Source organism: Symphalangus syndactylus, chromosome 3 (genome assembly GCF_028878055.3).
Source record: "Symphalangus syndactylus isolate Jambi chromosome 3, NHGRI_mSymSyn1-v2.1_pri, whole genome shotgun sequence".
Classification (NCBI taxonomy): Eukaryota; Metazoa; Chordata; class Mammalia; order Primates; family Hylobatidae; genus Symphalangus; species Symphalangus syndactylus.
Genome location: NC_072425.2, coordinates 29763259 through 29781979, shown reverse-complemented (window position 1 = coordinate 29781979; position 18721 = coordinate 29763259).

Below are 18721 nucleotides of genomic sequence, written 5' to 3'. Positions count from 1 at the left end.
ATGAGCAAGCTGAGTCTTAGAGAATGAGGAGTCATCATCCATGTGGAGGAAGAGCAGAGGGCACCACAATCCAGATGGAGGAACAATCTGAGCAAGTGCACAGAGATAAGACACACCACACTACCTGAGGACACTATAAGCAATTTGTGATTCTGGAGGGTAGCAAAGCAGAGAGAGTGAGGAGAGAGGAGCTGAGGAGTAAGGCAGGACCAGAAGGAAGAGGTTCTTTTGTGTTCAGCCAAGAAGCTTACACTTTATCCTGTCAGTGATGTGGAGATGTTAAAGGTTGCTGAGCAGCTGAGTGACACTGTAGAATTTGTTTTATTCTGTTCTGGTGGCTGCATAAAGGAAGGAAAAAGATGATAGGAGAGAGACCAGACTGGAGGTATTGACAATAACCTAGGTAGGCCTGGGAGGCCAGGACTACTGGGGGCCACCACGAAGTATGAAACTAGGGTCTGTGGAAGTTGATGACTGAGTGAAACAGGGAGGTAAGACACACTGAATGACAGTGAGTCTAGCCATGATGACTGGTGAACGAGGTTACCAACACCAAAACAAGGAACACAAAAGGAGGTTCCATTTGGGGAGAAAGACATTATGTTAGGCTTAGGAAAAGAAGGGTTTGAGGTGCCTTGAGAATGTAGAAAACTGTACTCCCAAATCTACCAATTAATTCCTGTTGACCTTGGGTAGCTCATTTTATCCTCTGAGCCTCAATGGACTCATCCTTTTAGAAGGACACAATAATATCTAGTTTTCAGGGAAAGATCAATTTGCCCAATGAACTCAAAGGGTTGCTTTTATCAAACTCTTTTCACTAGCACCATCTTTACATTAATTTATAAGGAAAAAACGAGGAAACTTCTCTTTCTAAAATTGACCACTTCTCCCTTCTGAGCCAAGGATGCTCTGTTAGTCATCTTACAGGAAACAGAAGTTTTCCTACCCTTCAGGACTGGCCTTTGAGCTTTATATGTGTCCATGTGTAATATTCTTTCCGTTTAGTCTTCATATCAAGGTGACAGGTTACAGTGCAAAGGTCCCGGGGTGGATATATCCTTTTTGAGAATACATATCAACAAATTCAAAAGTCTGGAAAGTAAAGGTGATTCAGAAAGAATTTTGAAATTTGTGAAAGTTTTTCAAATAATCTTCATATTTATTTATCCCATATCATATTTCCAAAGGTTGTAAAATGAATTTTACTGTTAAATATTTTGTCCTTCTTTTCCAAAATAATGATAAATAGCTTTCTCATCTCTGTAAAAGCCATCTATTTTGGACTCAAAGCTTCCTTGGACTCAAAGTTTCCTTTTTACTTATTTTTTCAGTGGCAGGACATGAAGGGGACAGAGCAAAAACCCTGAGCCCACATTTACTACTAGTAAGCCATGAAATAAACAAGTCCTGACCATCCTTACCACATGTCTTCTTGGAACAAAAGGGATGTGGGTATGACAGATCCAACTTTTGCTATGAACTGTGAACTAGCATATTTTTAACTTGGCTTCTGAGGTTGGTGAAGGAAACTTTCTTGTCCTTTGCTAATAAAATGCAGATGGTTCTTCTTCCCAAGTTCCTAAATCCCCAAAGTCTGAATCTTGTCTTCTTCAAGGATAAGAATAGATTTGTAATTCAGTAAGCTTCAATGGGCATCATCACCATTCTTCCTTCCAGATAGCTTTTTAAAGTGCTTGACATATAAGTATTCACTAAATATGTATTGAATGAGTATATAAGAAGACATTGCCAGGCGTGGTGGCTCACGCCTGTAATCTCAGCACTTTGGGAGGCCGAGGTGGATGGATCACGAGGTCAGGAGCTCAAGACCACCCTGGCCAACATAGTGAAACCCTATTTCTACTAAAAATACAAAAAATTAGCTGGGCATGGTGGCAGGTGCCTGTAATCCCAACTACTCAGGAGGCTGCGGCAGGAGAATCACTTGAACCTGAAGCAGGGCGGAGGTTGCAGTGAGCGGAGATCACGCCACAGCACTCCAGCCTGGGCGACAGTGTGAGACTCGGCTTCAAGAAAAAACAAAACAAAACAAACAAAAAAACACATTATCACTAAGCTTAGAGTCTGAAGCTCTTAGTGTAAATCCTGGCACTGCAGGCCATTATCAAGAATGGGAGAAGTTACTGGGCACCATATTAGAAGAAAGACCTTTAAGTCAGGTCAGGATTAGGATCCTGGTTCCACCTGTCCTAGGCACACGTAGGGAGGAGTTGGGTCAAAAAACATAGCTGCTCTGAGCCTCCATATGGTGTAGTGGTTAAACATCAGGGCTTTTAATTTGAATACTGCTTCTGTCATTAATTATCTAGATGACCTTGGGCCATTTACTCAAATGTCTTTGTTTTTTGACCTTTAAGTGGAGAGAATAATTATACCTATTGTTGTAAGTTTGTTGTGAGGATTTATGAGTTAATATACATAAAGCACTTCAGTAGAGCATGGGACACAGTAAGGACTCTGTATGAGTTAACTGTTATTCTGTTATTTTTATTCTACTACCTTGTACTACTACAGAGTGCTACTCTGTGAGAATGTATGCTTCTTTTCCTATGGACAGGTTCCGTAGTTTTCAACATCGTGATAGTGGTATTGAGGTAGTCATTTAACCTCAGCCACTTCGGGTTTTAGTTTTCAGACATGCCAATGAGACAATGCTTCCTATCCCTGCTGGATAGATAAAGCATAGGCTTTTTGTGAGGCGCAAATAAGATCGCAAATGTGAAAACACTTAGCTAACTCTCAAATGCTCTATAAATGTGAGTTTATTAGTTGGAACTCTTTCTACTACAAGTGACAAAAATCCAACTCAAATCAGCTTATGCCAAAAAAATAATTTATTGGTTCTTGCAGCTGGATTCTAGGGTAGCTCAAAGACTTGAAGGAAGAACTTTAAGAACTAGGACATTGGGAACCCAAACTGATGGCCGTTGTAACTGGAATACACAGTTTATACCTATCTGTTATCTCTGATGGCTGCATTCTCCTCTACACAGCCCTTTTTGCATGTAATGAGGAAGATAGCACCAGAAACCTTGCTTCATATTACTTTGAGATTCCAAGCCAGCAATATATATATATATTATATATATTTTATATATTATATATTATATATCTATATTTTCATATATATATGATTAATTTAATCTCCTTTCTAACTTTGGATTGATTGTTGGGTACATATTAAATGGAAAGGATTGTGACCCAACTTTTTTAGGCCTTGGTCACAACTCTTTCCATTTAATATGCAACAGAGGAATATATTACCAGAAGAAGAAATAAAGAGGAAAAAAGGTACTGGGAAGATTTTTTTTAAAAATTACTTTCATAGATTGTCACTACTAACATTGGTTTCTTTAACTTCTGTAGAGATGACTACAGTGAACCTCTCTGTGTAACTGAAAGACTAGATTAATTATACTCCAAACCCTTGAGTGTTTTCAAATTTCTGGGCGAGACAGGTTATCAAAATATTGATCTCATTAGAACTTGTCTTTGTAAAAGAGAAATCCTACCCATAGAGTGGTCTTAACCTTTGAACTATTGACCTTTTGGGCTGGAAAGTTCTTTGTTGTGGAGGACTGTCCTTCACATCGTAGGATGTTTACAGCATTCCTGGCCTCACGATGCCAGTAGTAATTTCTCCCTCTCTATGATAACCCAAAATATTTTTAAACATTGACAATATCCCCTAAGGGACACGCCTTTCCACCCCTGCCTTTGAGAATAATTGTACTAGTGGAACACAGCTAAGCAGTAATTCATACTTCTCTATTCTCCACTCTTATTCCAAAATGATGGGTGTAATGCTGGCCAGCTAGACTGGTTTTATAACTTTGTAACCTTCCTTTGTTCCCTCTACACATTTCATTACATTGAACTACCCCACCAATGGACATTTGGTGAAAAAGACTGCAGGGCACGTGATTCAGGATATTTTGGGTACTAGTCATTCCTCTGCCACTGACTTGGGGTGTGTAGCTGGGCATCTCTTTCCTCTCTGCACCTTGGATTTCCATATTGGCAAAAACTGAAAGATGTCCTGTAATTTTTCATGTTACTCTAGCATTTTATGATATAATTGGATGAGATATGAACTATGAAATGGGAAATCACCCTACATATTTCATTAGCTGAATAGTTTGTGATTAAGAGTCTAAGTTTCCCACAAGCATCTCTTTTGTTTCTTGGAAGTTAAGATCGCACCTTGTTGCTTGGGATATACAGGGAGTCTGGGCAAAAGCAAGGATGGGTGTATTAGTCTGTTATCATGCTGCTAATAAAGACATACTTAAGATTGGGTAATTTATAAAAGAAAGGAGGTTTAATTGACTCACAGTCCAGCATGGGTGGGGAGGCCTCAGGAAACTTACAATCATGGCTGAAGGGGAAGCAAACACATCCTTCTTCACACGGTGGCAGGAAGAGAAGTGAGTGAGTAAAAGGGAGAAAAGCCCCTTATAACCCCATCAGATCTTGTGAGAACTCATTATCATGAGAATAGGATGGAGGGTAACCACCTCCATGATAAAATTACCTTCTATCTTCCATGACATGTGGAGATTATGGAAACTACAATTCAAGATGAGATTTGGGTGGGGACACAGCCAAACAATATCAATGTGCTTATAGCAGGGTCTTTGCTGCTACTTTATGTTTTGTCTCTGAAGATTCCATCTGTGGCTAGAAAAAACAGTATTAAGTGGAAAACCATTCATTGATACTAAAGCATAATGTATGAGGGGCTGGAATAGTAAGAAATACAGTAGAGGACTGTGCAGGGCCTTGGATGCCAGGGTAATGGACACAACACTGATACCCAAAGAGGGGGTATGGTAGAATGCATAATGGAACAAATATCCATGTAACTGGGTGAATTATTTCTCATCTTTATGTTTAAAGTTCAGAAAGATTGTAGAGTAGAATTAGCCAGATGCATTTTGGAGTAGATAATAGTTTGCTGCCTCTTTATTTTTCCCATCAAAATTAAATGGCTTCCAGTATTCACATAATTGAGAAAACTGAGGTTCAAAAAGGAGGAGTTCGCAACTCCACAGTGATCACATTGTGAGTTAGTGGCAGAGTGGAGACAGCCAGCCAGGCCTCAAAACACCCTCCTCTTGCCTTATATAATTCAATAAAAGGAGACACATTGATGCTGGTTTTTCCATCTTGCTTTCCTATACTTCCCCATTCTTGGGAGGGTTTTTCACTAAGATTTCAGTATTACTGTTGCCATTTACTCCTAGCTAGAGGCATCACAACTAATAAGGTCTAGAACAGAGTTCATGGAGCAAATGCCCCGTCTACTTGGCTGAAAAAAAAAAAAAAAAAAGCAAGAGGAAAGGAATGAAGATGTTAGTTATGTTTTCAGAATGAGCTTTCCAGCAGATGGAGATGGGAACCTAGATATATTTTTCTGACACTATCTTCTAGTTTCTAGTTCCTGTATTATTTTCCAGTGGTCACCATAACAAATTACTTGTCTCTCCCAGCTTCCAGTGGCTCCCAGGTGTTCCTTGGCTTTGGCCAGATCATTCCAATCTATACCTCTATGGTCATCTTTCCTCCTTTTTTTCTCTGTATGTCTTTTATAAAGGCACTTGTCACTGTATTAAGGGTCCAGTCAGATAATCTAGAATGATCTCTTAATCTTGACAGCTTCAATTCAATTACATCTGCCAAGAACCTTCCCCAAATAAGGTAACAATCATAGATTTTGAGTATTAGGACATAGATATATGCTTCTGGACACCATCATTTAATCCATTACACGCAGGAACTCTATGTACGGTGTCTCATCAGCTCCTCACAAGTCTGTGAGTTATGTATGTATAAAAATTGGCTTTTGTTGTTAAATTCATTTTAGAATGAAGACATGCAGAATAGGAGGGTTTTTTTTTTTTGAGACAGAGTTTTCCTCTGTCACCCAGGCTGGAGTGCAATGGCTTGATCTCAGCTCACTGCAACCTCCATCTCCCTGCATCAAGTGATTCCCAAGTAGCTGAAATTACAGGTGCCCACCACCCTACCCAGCTAATTTTTATATTTTTAGTAGAGATGACATTTCACCATGTTGACCAGGCTGGTCTCCAACTCCTGGCCTCCTAGGAGGCCCTATCTTTAGAGGACATATATACAGATACACTATGTTGAATAGGGGATTCCCATTAGGGTATTGAGTTTGACCCAATTATTATTCTCTTAATGGTTTAAAGGAAACTTGGCTCAACTCTGACCCTGTGTCTATTTAGCTGTGAATAATTTTTAATGAGTCTGTTTGCCTCTTGCTCCTCAGATTTTCCAAGTGTGAAATGAGCAATCTGAACTATGAGCTCTCACTTAGTTTCTGAGTCAAACCTTCCACCAAAATCAGTCCTGAAGACCAAGGTTTTGAAGGAATAATGCCATCTTTACAAGTATAACTTTTGCTGAAAATATTCAAACTCTTCCCACTACGACTCAACTGGTGATACAAAATCCAATTGCTAGGAAGCTTTAGGATTCACCCTGGTGAGGACCATCTTCCCTGAAATACTCTTTTCTCCTAGGCTATACCTCTTATTTCACCTTCAAAACCCATCTCAAGTATTCCTCCTTCCCTGATCTTCCTAGGCAAAATTCACTAATCCTACCATCCCCTTTCCCCCCCTCAATACTTTATGTTGTGCATGCTTGAATAGTGACACTTATCTGTATATATAATTATTCATTTTTCTTATCTCACTCTTCTAAAGTGTGAGTAAATGCATGAGGTACTCTTAACATTCTTTGAGAAGATGTCAAGATGAGGAACCTACACTCTCACTTTTCTTCTTGATAGTTGATTGGAAGAGTGCCAGAGCTGTTAGAGGAAGAAAGTCTGAGTTAATGAAATACAGAAGACATTTTTTAAAAGAAGTCTAGTGCTCTTTTTCCTTTGTGAAAGAAATTGCTTCTTTGTTTTTTTCCTCTTGTCTTTGCTTTCCCTCATCCTTTTCTTTCTGTTTTTTTTACCGTTTATTTTCATCCTCTATCAAATATGCAAGCTGAGCTCTAACTAATTTGTAGTTACTCCTATGCCTAAAGATAAAGAGATAAATAAGCCACTGTCCTGCCATCGAATAGCTCATAGTCTCATGGCAAAGATAGTTGAAATAATTACAGCACATCATACTATATCATATCATTTCATATATGACATATATATAGTAGTTAACATGGTACAATCATTGTATTACATATTTTGATATATTATTTTAATCTATAATATGTACCATATTATACACTACAAGGAGGATGTACCAATGCTTTAGTAGTCCTCCTCCTGGCTTTAGGAGAAGCCATATAGAAAATGTGTTAGAAAATGAATGTCTTCATCAGACAAAAGAAAGGGGATTTAGAATGGAGCACACTCAAAATCTCAGAGCCTGTGAACTTGAAAAGCAAATCCAGGCAGATATACGATAATCAAATAAAATTTTCTATGTCCACTTTTTTCATGGAAGAGCTATTTTTTAGTCTTACCTGTGTGTTCCAGTTCCCATGGTACAGGTTTTACCTCCACTAGCTCTGCAAGACAGTGGGCTGTGCCAACATCATCATCTGCCCACCATTCAGATCTCCATCCAAACCAGACAGCAGGATACTAGCAAGCTGAGACTGAGCATATCACGCTTTTCCCTGAATGCTCAGCCTAGTTTGCATTAGTCCCCTTATCCATTACTTTAGACTCCACAGAAACCATGTATCTTTCCATTGCAAAGTTAATTTGCAAAGCACTCAATAAACTTCTAATTTTATTTTATTTTCCTGGGATCTGATGTTGCAAATAAAAGAAAATTATAAAATGGGGGCAATTAGTGATTGGGCTGTTATTGATTACTGTGTTATTTTAATACCTCCAATAGCCATTAATTATCAGGTCATAAAGGTACAAGGCATAAGCTGTTTTATTTTAATATCCCTGTATCTTTAACTGTGCTTGGCTTAAATTAGGTAACCAGTAAATGAGAATTAAATTCAGTTGAGCAAGGTTGAAGGATTAAATGAAGCAGGCATTATTCATTCTCTTTATATGTCAGAAATGGATCAGAATTTAACCATGAAGGGAGCTGACATTCCTCTTGTGGTGTGCTAGTTAGTCCAGGAGCTATTGCTTATGGTACGAAACACACATACTCTCCTGTTGGGGTGTTTCTGCGGCTGACTTGATGGAGGTCTGCGTGCATGCCCTTTCTCTTTTCAGCCCTCCTTTCCTGCATTCCATCTTACTTCATGCCACTGACTATAAAACTTTCTGAAATGCAGATTAGATCACCTGTCGAAGATTCTGTTTATTTTCATACCATTTGTGGTGGTTAATACTGAATGTCAACTTCACTGGATTGAAGGATGTAAAGTATTGATCCTGGAGGGTGTCTGTGAGGGTGTTGACAAAGGAGATTAATATTTGAGTCAGTGGGGTGGGAAAGGCAGACCCACCCTTAATCTGGGTGGGTACCATCTAATCAGCTGCCAGCATGGCTAGAATATAAAGCAGGCAGAAAAATGTGAAAAGACTGGCCTGGCCTAGCCTCCCAGCCTACATCTTTCTCCCGTGCTGTATGCTTCCTGTCCTCGAACATTGGACTTCACGTTCCTCAGCCTTGGGGCTTGGACTGGCTTCCTTGCTCCGCAGCTTGCAGACAGATGGGCTATTGTGGGAACTTGTGATCGTGTGAGTTAATGCTACTTAATTAACTCATATCTATATATAGATATATCTATAGATATAGGTATATCTCCTATTAGTTTTGTCCCTCTAGAGAACCCTGACTAATACAGGATTTAAGAAAATTGTAGTGAGAACACTTAACATGAGATCTATCCTTATAAGAAATCTTTAAGTGCACAGTACAGTATTATTAATTATAGGCATAACGTTTACAGCAGATATCTAGAATGTTTGTCTTACATAACTGAAACCCTATGCTCACTGAACACAGCTCCCCATTTCTCCTCTCTGGCCCCTCACAGCCACCATTTGGTTTTCTGTTCCTATGAGTTTTACTATTTTAGATCTCTCACAGAAGTGGAATCATGTAGTATTTGTCCATTTGTGACTGGATTGTTTTACTTAGCTTCAGTGACTAGATTATTTTACTTGGCTTTACAGAGTTTATTCATGTTATTGTATATGTCAGGATTTATTTCCTTTTTTAAGGCTGAATAATATTCCTGTGTGTGTGTGTGTGTGTGTATGCAAATATATGTATTTTTAAGGCTGAATAATATTTCATTGTGTATGGGAACACACACATACACATATATAGACATTTAGGCTATTTCTTGGCTACCGAATAATGGCTTGAATAACATATATTAGCTTGAATAAATGCTGCAATAGATATGGAAGTGTATACATTTCTTTCAGATCTTAATTTTAATTCTTTTGGATATATACCTAGAAGTGAGATGGCTAGGCCACATGGTAGTTCCATGTTTAATTTTTTGAGTAAACTTCACACTATTTCCCACAGCAATTGCACCATTTTTGTATTCCCAACAGTGTACAAGGGTTCCAATTCTCTGCATTCTTGCCAACATTTATCTTTTTTTTCTGATAATAGACATTCTAATAGTTGATATTTTATTGTAGTTTTGATTGCATCCTCTGATGATTAACGATAGTGAGTATGTTTTCATATACCTATTGGCCATTTGTATGTCATCTTTGGAGAAATGTCTATTCAAGTCCTTTGCCCATTTTTAAATCTTTATTTATTTATTTATTTATTTATTTATTTTGCTATTGAGTTGTTTGAGTTTCTTATATATCTTAGATATAAATACCTTAACAGATCTTTGGTTTGCAAATATTTTCTCCCATTCTTTATGTTGCCTTTTTACTCTGTTGATTGTTTCTTTTGCTGTGCAGAAGATTTTAGTTCAGTCTCACTTGTTTAATTTTGCTTTTGTTGCTTATGCTTTTGATGTCACATCCAAAAAATTATTGCCAAGTATAAGGTCATGAAGCTTTTCCCCTTCATGTTTTCTTTTAGGCATTTTATGGTTCCAGGTCTTAGGTTTCAATCTTTAATGCATTTTTAATTGATTTTATGGTCTCACTTCTGCCTGGGCCTAAGTCCCACCCCTCAGACATAAGCACACTCTACACCTGCACGGCTGTGTAGCCCTCAAATATGCCTTGGGTTTTCTCGATCCTTCATGGCTGCACATGCTGAACCGTGTTCCAGGAAGATATCTGTTCACCATTTCTCCATTTGTTTGACTTTTTTTTTTTTAAGCCCATCTCAGACCTGACTACCTCATGGAGGCTTTCTCTGGAAGCCCATGGCTTGACTAGGGAATCACTTTTCCCTTTTTCATAGCATGTGTTTTCTCTATTAGTCATGTGTCTGCTGTTTTCTTCAATTCAACTCTCCATGAGGATAAACATAATGTCTTTGTTCTTGGTAACATTCTCATTTCTAATCATAGGACCTAGCATCTACTAGTTGCTCAATTAATAGGAAGGATGGAAGAAGGAAGGAAGGAAAGAAGAAAGGAGAAAGGAAGAAGGAAGGAAGGAAAGAAGAAAGGAGAAAGGAAGGAAGGAAGAGAGAACATAGAGGGACAGTAATCACCAAATGGCAGCAGAAGACCATTTGGTGATATGACCATCCTAGAGGAAAAAAAGTGGGCACAGGGATTGCTACAGTCTGAATGTTTGTGTCCCCCTAAAATGGATATGTTGAAAGCTAATCCCCAGGGTGATGGTATTTGGAAGTGGGGCTTCTGGGAGGTTATTAGATCATTAAGGTGGAGCCCTCATAAATGAGATTAATGTCCTTTTTCATGGTGACATAGTTAAGTTCAGTAAGAATTATTTTATGTATAAGCTCTTCAGAAAGAATTTGCAACAGCTGCCCACTATCTGGCTTTGGAGGATCAAGGATGTGTGGCTACTCAGCTACTCCATAAACATTCTAGGGAGCTAAAGAGGAATTTGCTGTTCACCCTGGAAGCCAGTGGGTTGCTTTTGTTTGTTGTGTCTCTGCTGCCATGACTCCCACATGACACCCCATCTACATAAATGCTGCAGCAAACAGAGATGGAGCCGCCAGGTGGATTTTTTCAACCCCAAGAACCTCAGCAAACCAGCAGCTGACAATGACTGAGAGCGGGCCCCAAACACAGGGGAAGGAATGTGGATCTGTCTTGATCTGCCTCATGTGAGGGGAAATGATAAAGAAGGAGTCATAACAGACTGGCAGCAGCTCAAGTATTTGGCACCAAAAGTCTCTTCCAAAGAATCATTTTCAAAGATGGGTCTGCACCCCTGCAGAAGTTCTCATGTTTCCATAAATGCTATGCTTGTCTTTCTTTCATTTTTCTTTATTTTTCTTTCTTTTTCTCTTTTAAAAAATTTTCTGGTCTTTCAGTGAAAAGAATTAGGGGAAGGGCCAGGTCTCAAGCATCAGGTAAAGATTGAAAAAAAAAAAAAAAAAAAGGATGTGAAGCAAGCACTCCTTTGGAGAAACAGCAGGTCTGTCTGGAAGGTGTCCTTCTGCCCTCAGGGACCTTCTCTTTATGCCGGCAATGCCAGGCCCACTGAGTTCTTCCCACTTACCGTGGTGTTGACCTGATGCCTGAATTCCCCATCACTTCTTCCAAATGGCTTCCCTCCCCTCCCCTCCCCTCCCCTCCCCTCCCCTTCCCTTCCCTTCCCTTCCCTTCCCTTCCCTTTCCTTGACTTTACCCTGGGGAAGAGATGCTCTTTGCTCTTCTCTTTCTACTTTATAAAGTAATTCCCTGCTGACAACAGAGTATAACGATACATTCTTGCCTGACTTTCCTTCAAAGTCATGTCTACCTTCCTCTCATGCTCTTGACTTTTTATTCATTCATTTTCTCATTTCTTCTCTGTCAGTCTCCACATGTTCCCTGGATCTTCAGCTTGCAGGGATCCCCTTGTTTATCACAATTAAGGTATACATTGGCTTAAAGCACTATTCTACAGATGGTGGGATCTCAATGTCCTATAATGTCCTATGAGGACTCCAGGGATTCAGGCCGGCGAGCTTCAGTTTTAACATCGTCACCTCCGGCCCTGGTTCAGGTCTCTCTTATTCTCCATCTCTTCCCTTCTCCCATCGCCATTCATCAATGATTGGCAAACATCTCCTTTTAGTTTATTTTCCCCAAACTCACAGATAAGAATTGTGGATAGCAGACTTTTACTGACAATCCAACATCCGAGTATGCATGTAAAAGTGTGCACCTTTACAAGTGATCATGAAAATTATTTCAGCTCAGCCTGCATTCTTATCATTCCTCTTCCTCCTTCCCTCTTTTCTAGTACTTTAAACCTCCCTCTCCAATATTCTGGTTTATTTCCTGGGTAAAACGGTTTAACTGTTATATCCTAGCCCTGGCCAGCGCCACTTTTAAATAACAAAATAACCCATGAGAGATTTTTGCTACTTAAAAGCCATTCTCTCCCTTAAGTACAGTTTAATCACTAGATATTAGGCTAACAGCTTTCTGTACTATACATTTCCTCAGTCGACAAATGGCCTTAGTGACTATGGATGTGAAAAAGGAAAGATTCCCACTTTTCTCCTGTAGTTCAATGCTTTACATTATAGCTTCTTTCAAATCTTAAGAGCAGGTGCCACATTTCATTTGTTTTTATATTGCTGGTGCCTAGTATCATACCTAGTATACATTGACAATATGCAGTAAATATTTTATGGCAAAGTGGTTTCAGGTATTGTCATTAGGCACCTTTAAGAGGTGGGAAGATGAGACTCAGAAAACTTCTGTCATGAAGTCTTAATCATAGAGTAAATGGCAGAGATATGTCTTGAAATACCCAAATGTTCAGACACCAAATATCAAACTTTTTCTTCTCTATCATATTGGTGGCATGTTTCCCATGAATAATAATTTATTTTTTCAGATTTTACACATATGGAAAATTGTTCCTTTCAGGCTGATTACCCATCCCTACAGGTTCATCCCCCGCTGCATTTGTGTGAGAATGGGTGGTGGGCAAGGGTTGAGGGAGGGCACATGCAGAGCCCATTCTTGGCCCTCACTCAGGTACCAGGTGCTCCAGCCATCCTTATAGCTGACTGCTGAAGAAGCCACTGTCAGTTCAAAGAGTTTCTGGGCTCTCTCTTACACAGTCAGTCCTTGAAGGCACAAACTGGGCCATAGCAGCAGAAAATGACCATCCTAAAGGAAAAACAAATGGGCACAAGGGATTGCTACAGTCTGAATGTTTGTGTCCTCCTAAAATTTGTATGTTGAAACCTAATCCCCAATGTAATGGTATTTGGAAGTGGGGCATCTGGGAAATGACTAGATCATTAAGGTGGAGCCCTTATAAAAGGGATTAGTGCCCTTATAAAAGAGGCCCGAAAGAACTTCTTCATCCCCACTACTATGTGAGGCCTCAGGGAGAAAGTGTCATTTCTAGGAACCAGAAAGTGGGTTCTCACCAAACACCAAATCTTCTGGCACCTTGATCTTGAACTTGCCAACCTCCAGAACTGTAATAAATACATTTCTATTGTTTATAAGCTACCTTGTTTATGGTATTTTGTTAAGCAGCCCAAACTGAGACAAGAATGTTGCCCAGTATATCAGTTTTCTATTGTTATGTGACAAATCACCACAAATTTAACAGCTAACATATAACACAATTATCTCGTAGTTTCTGTGAATTAGAAGTGTAAGCAAATAATTAGTTAGTTCTCTGCTTAAGGTCTAGATCTTAAGCCCACAGCTTTTTGCACCATACATTTACTCAGTGAACAAAGACTGACTACCCTTGAGTATGATATCCTAGGCCCTACTGACTACAGAGGTGCAAAAGGAAAGATTCCCACTCTTCAGTCAAAGTGTTGGCTGGGCTGTGTTTTCATCTGAAAGTTTGACTGGAGAAGAATCAATGTCCAACCCCATTCAGGTTGTTAGCAGTATTCATTTCTTTGTGGCTGTTCAGCTGAGGGTTTTAGCATTGTGGTGGCTATCAATATATTTAAATTTCTTCTTTCTGGGTTATTTTAACTTCCATTTTAATGAAAACAATATAAAAATATTCCTTAAGTATAAGTAGTAAAAATTACTCAAAAATCATATGGGCATTAATTTTGAAGTAGGTATTTTACTATGAAATTCAATGTGAATAAGAATGTCGGAAATCTTTCCTGTGGAAATAATGATCAAAATAGTATCAAGATGAATTGATATTTTTTTTTCTTTAGCATACGAACCCATAAATTGAACTGAATTCAGGAGAATTGCTTGGGCTTAATTAGAAAGTCCCAGGTCTTCAGTAAGTGCTACTTTATGACTTCATGTACTTCCCCAACAATTCCCTTCTCTCCTCTCCTGTAACCCCTACATCTTCTCTTTCCCCCATTTACGGGGCTTCTACTGCTGTGTATCATTCACCAAATCTCTTGTATGACCTGAATTAATTATTTGAGAAGTCCTGAAGACTTGGTTGGGAACTAGGTCCCAAATATTCCAACTCCTAAAGGCTCAATTCAGCTCAAAGCATGCTTACTTGGAATTGGGTATATCAGAATTCCAGAAACTTAATGTAATTTTTAAGGTGAAAAGGCTGCATTTAAATAGTTGTAAATAGTTTGTTCTTTCTGGAGTAGAGATGTGGACTTGCTTTAGGAGGAGCAGACTATGCCGTTTGCTCCTGTTTGCAGAGGGACTTCATTGTAGGCTCTTGCAGTCATCTAGGTCACGAGTTGACAAACTTTCTATAAAGGACCAGATAGTAAATATGTTATGTTAGGCTTTGCAGTCCAGGTGGTCTCTGTCACAACTACTCAGCACTTCATTATAGCATGAAAGTAGACCTAGACAATATGTAAACCAAAGAGTAAGGCTGTTATTACAACAAAACTTTATGGACACTGCCATTTGAATTTTATATGATTTTCATAGGTCATGAAATTTTATTATTTTTTTGACCTTTGTTCAATGATTGAAAAATGCTTAAACTTTTCTTGGCTTGCAGACCATAAAAAATCAGGCAGCAGGCTGGATTTAGTCCCTGGGGTATAGTTAGTCAACTTCTGTTATAAATATAAAGCAAGCACCTACCCCTTGTTTTTTGGGGAAAAAAAAGTCTCTCCTCCAACCCCTTGGAAGTCATTTGGGGCTGCATTCAGAGTTGCAGGGATCTCAGGAGAGCTGGGGAGAAGAGAACGGTCTCTGAGGTTGGGCTTTCAAAATAACTACTTGCTATATTTGGAGGCAGCAGCCAAAAGAAGAGCCTTATAGACTCCCAGCCCATTGCAGCCACGTGGAGGACAGCTGAGCCCAGCCAATCTAGGATTGCAGTGATCTCATGGGCAGGTGAGGGGGCCATACAGGAAGATTAGGAAGGGTAACAGCTGCCACTTGAGTGAAATCATCTCAGTAGAGCAAGGGGCGACCTGTAGAAGAACAGATGGCTGTCTGGAGATATATGCCTGGTTTATACAAAAGGTGACAACCAAGAGAGATTTGCGGAAAATTTTAAAGTGTCATGAAGATTCCCAGGGATATTTTGTGAAGTGTGGTGCAGCACTGGTAAAAGAATGAATTTTCATTGAATAGCTTGAGGAATAATGAACCTATAATTTGGACGGCCAAAGAAGTGTAGGGTCTGACTTCTGAGGTCTGAGATGTATGTTATCACAAACACTTTTGGTTTCCAAGCAACATCTGTATCTCTATTCTTCATTTTGTTTTTTTTTTAACTTTCTACTTTGAAAAAATTTAAACTCTTCAGAAAAGTTGAAAAATAATCCCAAAACCTCCCATATTCCTTCATCCAGATTCCTCAATTGCTAACATTTTTCCACTTCTTTTTCTAACACTCCTCTGTTTTGTACATACCCAACTGCACATATGCTATTTTTTTCTGAGCTGTTTGCACATAAGTTACATCAGTTTGTAGTTCTTAGAAACAAGGATATTCTCCTGCATAATGCCAGTACAACCATCAAATCATGAAGTTAGCATTGACTAGTGCTGCCTGATGCCTACATCCAGTTGAAATTTCTGTTGTCCCCATAATGTCCTTTTTATGTCCTGGATCCAATCCAGTAACATGTGTTGATTTAGTTGCCATGTCTTTTTACTCTTTTAGTCTGAAAGAATTCTTTAGTCTTTCCTTTTCTTTCATGACGGACATTTTTAAACAAAGCAGAATTGTTACTTTGTGAAATGTTCCTCAGTATAGGTTTGTATGATGATTCTTCAAGATCTGTGAGCTTTTAATAGAAATATTAGCCAAATATTCTTCTCATGGCATCATATTATTAAGTACCAAATGCTAATTTGTACCATTACTGGAGATATTAACTTGTATCACTTGGTTAAAAGGTGTCTATAAGGTTTCTCTACTATGAGGTTAGCTAATAAGTATTTTGTACTCATCAATTAATGATTAATAAGATTGTATTTTGTGGGTAAATTCATGTCTTCTACTGTAAGTTGGAGCTTTTACTTCTATCCTATGTATTTATATTGGTATAGATGAATGGATTTCTTTTTAACTCAATGGTATAGCCTGTAAATATCATTCCTCATTTTGATACTCAAATTGTTCTAGACTTGACCAGTGGTGCCTTTCAAACTGGCTCCAGTGGCATCTCCACCTGTTACCATCATTCATTCAGCAATTCCTTGGTTTATCATGCAACAGAACATTCCAGGTTTCTTGTATTAGTCTGTTCTTGCACTTCTATAAAGAAATACTTGAGACTGGGTAATTTATAAAGAAACGAGGTTTAATTGGCTCCCGGTTCTGCAGGCTGTATAGGAAGCATGAGGCTGGCGTTTGCTCAGGAAGTGTATAATCATGGTAGAAGCAAAGGGGGAGCCAACACTTCATATGGCCAGAGCAGGAGGAAGAGAAGCAGGGAGGTGCTCCACACGTTTGAACCACCAGATATCGTGAGAACTCTATACAGTACCAAGAGGGGATGGTGCTAAACCATTGACAAGAACTCCACCCCATGATCCAATCACCTCTCACCAGGCCCCACCTCCAACACTGGGGATACAATTGAACATGAGATTTGGGTGGGGACACAGATCCAAACCATATCACTTATCTTGATAAGTGACTTTCTTCAGCACTGGAACCATCAATACTCTTTAGTAGTTCCTCTACTAAAATAATGATTACATAAAGTAATCATTATTTTAGTAGAGAAGCACATACAGAAACCAAGAACCAAGACTGCCCATTGGGTGAGGGGTGCCAGTGTTTCTAGGTCCTTTTAATAAGCAAATCTAGAACACCCACACACAGAGCACATACAGACACACACACAGGCATACAGATACAGATACACAGACACATACACAGACAGGCAGAGCACACACAGACAGGCAGAGCACACATAGACACACATACAGACATACATAGATACAGACACACACAGACCCACAGACCCACAAACATGCACAGACACACATAGATGCACAGACACATACAAACATACACACAGATGTACACATACACAGACACACAGATACACACACCTGAGCCAGAACTGTAGCATTAAATCAAAGATAGAAGCTGTTCTATCTTTTGACCCTCAATTATTTGAATCAGTACATTTTCTTTTTAATGAAGCCAATTTGAATTGGGTTTTCTGTTATTTGCTGATGAAAGCAACCTAACTGATAAACACAGATAATGGTTATGTGCATCAGGCTCAGTTCTTAGAAGCGGGAATACAGAGATAAATAAGCCTACTGAGATCAAATTAAATATTATAATAAATTCTATAATAAGGAAGACACAAGACACAGTATAAGCTCAGAGGAAGTCTGCATGTGGTGTTGCCTAAACCAGCCAGAAGTTTGCTATACATAGACATCACAGAGGAAAGAGAAGCCATTATAGACAAAGAATTCGGTGCAAAGACGTGGAATGCCGGCCGGGCGCGATGGCTCACGCTTGTAATCCCAGCACTTTGGGAGGCCGAGGTGGGCGGATCACGAGGTCAGGAGATTGAGACCACAGTGAAACCCCGTCTGTACTAAAAATACAATAAAAAAACTAGCCGGGCGTGGTGGCGGGTGCCTGTAGTCCCAGCTACTCGGAGAGGCTGAGGCAGGAGAACGGCGTGAACCCGGGAGGCAGAGCTTGCAGTGAGCCGAGATCGCGCCACTGCACTCCAGCCTGGGTGACAGAGTGAGACTCCGTCTCAAAAAAAAAAAAAAAAAAAAAGACGTGGAATGCCAAAAGCTGAAGGAGGGTGGTAATAGAGATGTTCATGTTAGAATAAAAAGTATGAGTCATTATTAATTTAATAAAGATACATATGTTGGTCATATATGGGTGCTGTAAAGATATCCCTGCTGACTGTATGGGGATAAATATGTCCAGAGGTTATGGGGATTTGAAGATAAAAGGCTAAATTCTTCCAGGGCAGGAGGAATTCAAAGTTATAAATTCATTCCTCTGAAATGCCTCTTCTTGTGAGAATGGATTGTGGTGTGTGCCCTACTTCTCTGAAGAGTATGCTGAGTTTGATTCATGAACCTGAATAATTTTCTTAATGTTACTGACAACACTGTGTATTGGACATGATAGCAGAGGCCAGGAAGCTGTCTCAAGACCTGAGGCTGTTTACTCCTCTGATCCAAGATGGCAGATACGCCTACACAGGAGTTTTCTTCAACTATGTCGTAAAACACAATC